The sequence below is a fragment of the Onychomys torridus genome, chromosome 11, assembly GCF_903995425.1.
Source record: "Onychomys torridus chromosome 11, mOncTor1.1, whole genome shotgun sequence".
Taxonomy (NCBI): Eukaryota; Metazoa; Chordata; class Mammalia; order Rodentia; family Cricetidae; genus Onychomys; species Onychomys torridus.
Window position 1 is genome coordinate 79,278,639 of NC_050453.1, and position 6,093 is coordinate 79,284,731.

General features: G+C 45.5%; 1 pseudogene; it reads right to left on the bottom strand.

Annotated features, from left to right (window-relative positions):
- Positions 1–1,763: 1,763 nt before the first annotated feature.
- LOC118593406 lies at positions 1,764–3,229 on the bottom strand (annotated as a pseudogene).
- Between the last annotated feature and the right edge of the window lie 2,864 nt (positions 3,230–6,093).

Here is a 6,093-nt window from a genome sequence, read left to right on the forward strand (position 1 = left end):
GAGTGTGGAAGGAGTTACTACAGGGAGCAGAGAAAACGTAACTACAGTAGTATCACAGAAAAGCCCACCCCAATACGGGTGACCACTCTTGAAAGTTGCAACTCTGGGCTGTCTGCAAGACTGACAGGCACCTCAACAGTTCGAGAATCTGTTCTCAGCAGCTCACTTGTCCTTACCTACAGATACAGTTGTTTACTGTTTCTATAACCTTGGGGAGGCGCTCTCAGGAATCCCAATAAGTCTCATTTCTCAGATGCGTAAAGTTCATTTCATGACTTACCCTCTCCTTCCTGAAAGGAGTGTTTCATAAATTGCTACACAGCAGGTCATTGGATGTAACAGGAATCTTAAAAGGTCTTATTAATGAAATCAAACCCGAGGCCAGTTATTGGGGTGAATGCTGGAAGATCAGAGAAGCAGAACAAGCCACAGCTACCTCACCTCACCAGTTCCTCAGCTGGTCTTGTTTCCTCAAGACTGAAGCTTCTGAGTCCTCCACATGAATCTTAGCTGAACTGTGTTGCTCCAAAGCCTGAATGCTTAACCAACCAAATGCTTAACTAACTACATGCTTTACGCCTTAGTTCCTGGTCCTCACGCCTTATATACCTTTCTCTTTTTGCCCCCACACCCTGGGATTAAAGGTTGGGTTTCTGGGATTAAAGGCATGGGTCACCATGCTTAGCTGTTTCTAAAGTGGCTTTGAACTCAGAGATCTGGCTAACTCTGCCTCCCAAGTGCTGGGATTAAAGGCGTGCATCACCACCACCCAACTTCTGTTATGTCTTACTCTTCCCAATTTCTAGCCATCATTTTTGACTGTGTTCTAGTGGCTGTCTGTTCTCTGACCCCAGATATGTTTATTTCGGGGAACACACAATATTTCAGGGAACACAATACCCACCACAATTGGATGCCAACATGACAAGATGAAGTATGGAGGTTGCCACCATGACTACAGGTCTAAAGGATGTCCAAAACTCTGGTCCAAAATTTGAAGGTAGGAACCCACTGGTCTCAGAGCTATTTTCCCCAGGCAGAGGCAGCACTGGTCTGGGCCCCACCTACAAGTTGGTCACCAGGAAGGAGGGGACGAGCTCAGGGACACAGAAGCTTAGAATACACACACCAATGTATCATTGCTTTAAAAAGTTACTTAAAACTTTATCTCTTGCATATAAATGGAAAAAGATTCACGTATTTGGTCAAGTGGAAATATTGCTAGGTACAGGTGTCTGTGACCACACAGAATAGAATACAAAAGTCACAGGGGGTTTGGAAGCAAGGATGGTTTGGGCTCCCTGGGCTGGCCAGGGCCATGGGAGAATCATGTCACTTGATTATAAGGGTGGGGGCAGTGGTCCCAGTTTCTGCACAGCATAGGGAGTGTGTGGTGCAGGCCGCCTGGCTCACCTGCAGCTCTAGAGACAGACCAGTGGCCTGAGAGGGCCGGTGTGTAGCCTTGAGGTGGACTGGTTTTGTTTGACACAAGAAATTGGCTGTGTTCGGGGCACAGCTGTGGCCTCACACCTGGACCCCTCAAAGCATGGTGTGGGCCTGACTGGGCCTCTGTGGCCCAAGCCATTTCCCACCACAACAAGGTGAGCTAGATTTAATTAAAAAAAAAAAAAAAAAAAAAAAAAAAAAACAGATAAACTGATCTCTCTTTAAAAAAATAAAATCTCTGATCTGGAAGGTCACTTCAGCTGCTTTTTCAAGCGGCTTTTCTGCAATGGTGGAAGCTGTCGCAGGCCCAGGGGCACCTAGATGGTGGCCTTTGAGAAGGACAAATGCAGGTGGTGGACCTCACCCAGGTCATGGTTGTGCAGTTCAATCAGCGCCTGCACTACCTCCTCCCCAGAGCTCATCTGGGTCCGTGCCATCCTGCAGTCCTTCTGGAAGAACTTGAAACCTTTGACAACACCACCATTTCTGGAGAAGAGGCTCTTGAGTCATCCTCTGACACAGAGGGTGGGAGATTGAAGAGGTGGAGGGTGACTGAGGGCAGATGTCCTGGAAGTTCTTGGAGCCTGGCTTCTTAAAGAGGTGCGGAGGTAGGCTTTCATAATGCTTGGTCAGGCCCTGGTCCTCGTGTCCCTCACAAGGCAGCTGCACACTCTGATGTTTGGACAGTGTGATGTACACTGACTTCCCATGCAGCTTGTGCCCATTCAGTGGCTCATGACCAGCTGAGCCTGGCTGCCATCTGCCATCTGTACAAGTGCATTGTTCTTGTTGCTGAACAGACTCTTCACCCACTGCGCCTCTCCATAGAAACGGAAGGGAATAAAGAGGCTTCACAGTATGACTCTCGGGGTTCAGGTTACTGACCAGAAGGACAGAACTCCCAGCCTGTGAGACCTGGAATGACCATGCTGCCAGCTGCAGCAGCTGCAACAGCAGAAGATGAGGGGGGAGGGGCAGCACTCTGGGGACATTAGGGACAGAGGGGCCTGCAGCCTGAGGGAAGAAAAATGTGGGAGGGAACTCGGTTCCTGCACACTGAGAGGCTGGCATTATGCTGTGAGCACCAAAGGATGAAGCCATGGTCTGGTCCAGTGAGGGCTCGCAGTCCCCAGAAGGCATGTGGGGCCAATCTCTGTTCTTGTCATTGTTGTTTTTGACATTGAGACTGACGAGCCTAGAGTTGTCAATGTGCAGCGTGCACCAGGCATTGTAGATGTTCTGGCCATCCAGCAACAGCTTGGCATGCTGGGAGTCCACAGGATCAACATACTGCAGCAGTTTCTGAAACTGGCTGTTCTTGGTAAATGTGATGATCTTCAGGACTGTATCAAACATAGGGAAGATCTTGTGTATGTCATGGGCCCCTGGGTAGAAGAGGTTTTCCACAATGATCCTGAGCACCAAGCTCTGGCCTGGCAATTCAGGCATCTATGGCATCAGCAGAGGCTGCCAAGGCCAGGCTTCTGAACTCCACAGAGTTCATGGCCTGCAGAACTGTCTGGGCATGTGCCTGGTTGGGTAAGCTATGGGTTTTGAGATCCTTGTGGCTGGAGAACTGGATATAAATGGGCTGTCCATGTAGCACGGGTGCCACCCATGTATAGTAGTTGACCATGATGTTGGTAGCTTCTTCTGTGTTCATTTCAATGAAGGCCTGGTTCTTCTTCCTTGGCACAAGGAGATTGGTGACCTCCCCAAAGGGCAGCCCCAGGGAGATTACCTCTCCCTCAGTGATGTCACTGAGTAGCTTGTGAACATGGATGACTCTGAAAGGGACCCTGTGCTCCTCTTGTCATTTTGAACTTCTTGATATCCCTTCTTTTGGCTGCTGAGGCCAAGCTGCTCATGATGAAGGGGCAGTCGCTGATGCTCATGGAGAAGAGCACTTCAGATCCCGGTTTGGACTGACTATGATGTCTGGGACAATGCCATATAAGGTACACAGAGCAGACCCACAGGGGGCGGAGTAGAGGAAGTGAGAACTTAATTTTTGTCTCCATCACCAGCTCTATATCCTCTAGCCTACCTATAAACTTTTTTTTTATATTTCCCTATTAGGCCTTTTATCAATGTGCATCCATTATAAAAAATAATAGTGTTTTATCATGACATTTTCATGTGAGTATCTAATGCATTCTGCCCTGGACACCCCACTTCCTTCTCTTGTTCTCCTTTCTTGATATCTCTTTCCTTTTATCCCATAGGCCCCCTGCAATCTCACATTTTTGTTTTTAATCTAGATTCCACATATGAGAGAAATATGATATTTCTCTCCCTGAATCTGAACTATTTCACATTACATATTGACACTGAGTTTTGTTTTGTTTTCTCTGCATGATCTTATTCATCATGGCTGAATAAAATATATATGCACATCATGTTTTCTTTATTCATCAGTTGATAGGCACATAGGATGATTTAATAACTTGACAATTATGAACAACGCTGCAGTAATGTGGATACAGAAGCATCACTATTGTTCAATGACTTGCAGTCCTTTAGGTAAATACTCAGTCTGTCTGTCAATTTCAAGGTGTCCTGGGTTGCACCCTAGACCCATGAGATTCTCTAGGTATATTCCCTAGTACTTAGGCAATCTTGTTCCTTTTTTAAAGATGTGTGTGTGTGTGTGTGTGTGTGTGTGTGTGTGTGTGTGTGTGTGCATATGTGTAGCCTCCATAGAGGCTAAAAGAGGATATTTGATCCAGTGAAGCTAGAGTTACATGATTGAGACCTGTTCAACATGAGTACTGAGCCAGGCATTGGTGGTGCACGCCTTTAATCCCAGCACTCGGGAGGCAGAGCCAGGCTGATCTCTGTGAGTTTGAGGCCAGCCTGGGCTACCAAGTGAGATCCAGAAAAGGCTCAAAGCTACACAGAGAAACCCTGTCTCGAAAAACAAAACAAAACAAAACAAAAAAAAAAAAAAACAACCAAACAACAACAACAAAAAAAAAAAAACATGAGTACTGGAAGAACAGGAAGTGCTTTTAAACACTGAGCCATCTCTAGGTCCTCCTATACCTTATGTAATGACGACCCCCAACTGTAACTGTCCATAGCTCACTTTTCTCTAAAGATTCACTTCTCATATGGTAGCCCTAAGCTATATGAGCCCGAGTAGTTTGAACGCAGATTGGCTGAATGTGGAGGGTAGGGGGATTACCAGAATTTGAAGACATAATACCAGAAGGTGTATAATATCTCTTTAGCTGTTTCATATTGACTGCATGCTGACACTAAAATGTTTGGAAATGTGATATTAAATTAAATATGTTTTAAATCTCATTTCATATGTTTTCTTTTTTATCTGCTTAATATGGCTTCCTGTGAATATTAAAGTTTTATGTGTGTCCCATGCTGTGTTGACATGGGCAATATGATCCAGAGAACCACTCTGGCCTTCTTTGGCCTTCTTCTCCACAAGCATGTCAGAGTAACCTGACTCTCAGTAGGACCAGATGTAGCTGTTACTCTTCCCTCATCATATCCGGTACAAATGTTTGTCTCCCCCTTATTTTTCTACCACAGTTCCCCTAGCTGCTTGGCTACAAGCTGAAGAATGAAAGCTTGAGTTATCTTTGGCCTCTGTGCCCCACGTGGAACTCATTTGCAAGGCCAAGTGGTTCATCCTCTAAAATACAGCTTGGCTATGGGTGCTTATGTGACTTTTGCTAGGAAAACATGAATGAACATCTATTCACCACAGATGGGGAACTGACCATGGACCAAGGAAATGATTCCATTCAAGTCTATCTTAGTGAACCAGTTGGCTTATAGTGTTTACTTACAGTAGCATAGGTGAGAGGTTAGCTACAGGAGTGTGGGTGATTCAAAGGCAAATGAATCACTGGAAATCCCACCCCAACTGGGTGACAGCTCATGAAAGCTGTATCACTGCAGCTCCCTGCACAACTGTTAGATAGACAAGACAATTTGAGTCTCTTCTCTCCAGGAATTGTTACTGTTTATATAACCCTGGTGAGGCTGGAGGGTACACTTTGTGAATCTTATAAATTTCAGGAGCTTCCTAAATCCTGTAAGTTTGCTTTACTTCCTGGGACATGTATGTTTCATTTACTTCCTGAGATTTATGAGCCTCTCTCCACTCAGGAGATATTTCTGGTGGGAGGAAACAGCTACACAATAGCACCTTTCTCCCGTTCTCTCACACTGATTCCAGGCAACATCATCCTCACTGTACAAGACAGAACACAGCACACTGGTCTTCCATTGTTTCCCTTGACCTTACCACACTTCCTCTACCTAGCAGCAAAATAGTCTTTTCTAGTTGTGAATTAAGGCCAACTCTAACAAAAACTTTAATGCCTCCAGTTGCACTTTAAATCCACATCCTGAGCATAGCACACAAGGTGTTACTATATTTTTGTGGTCTGACTCCTGTTCACCTCTCTACTTTCATGCCCCACTTTCTCCATGTTCCCAGAATTTGTCACACCAACTTCAAGCTCACTCTGTTTTGTGGCCTTTAAACTTCTGTACCCTCTGAAATGAGCTTTTCATGCCTCTTCAGAATGGCTTGACACATTATAGAGGGTCTGCTAGATGTTGCAGCTAAACTAGAGGCTGCCTAAAGCTATCAATCCCAGCATCCCATTCTTCCCT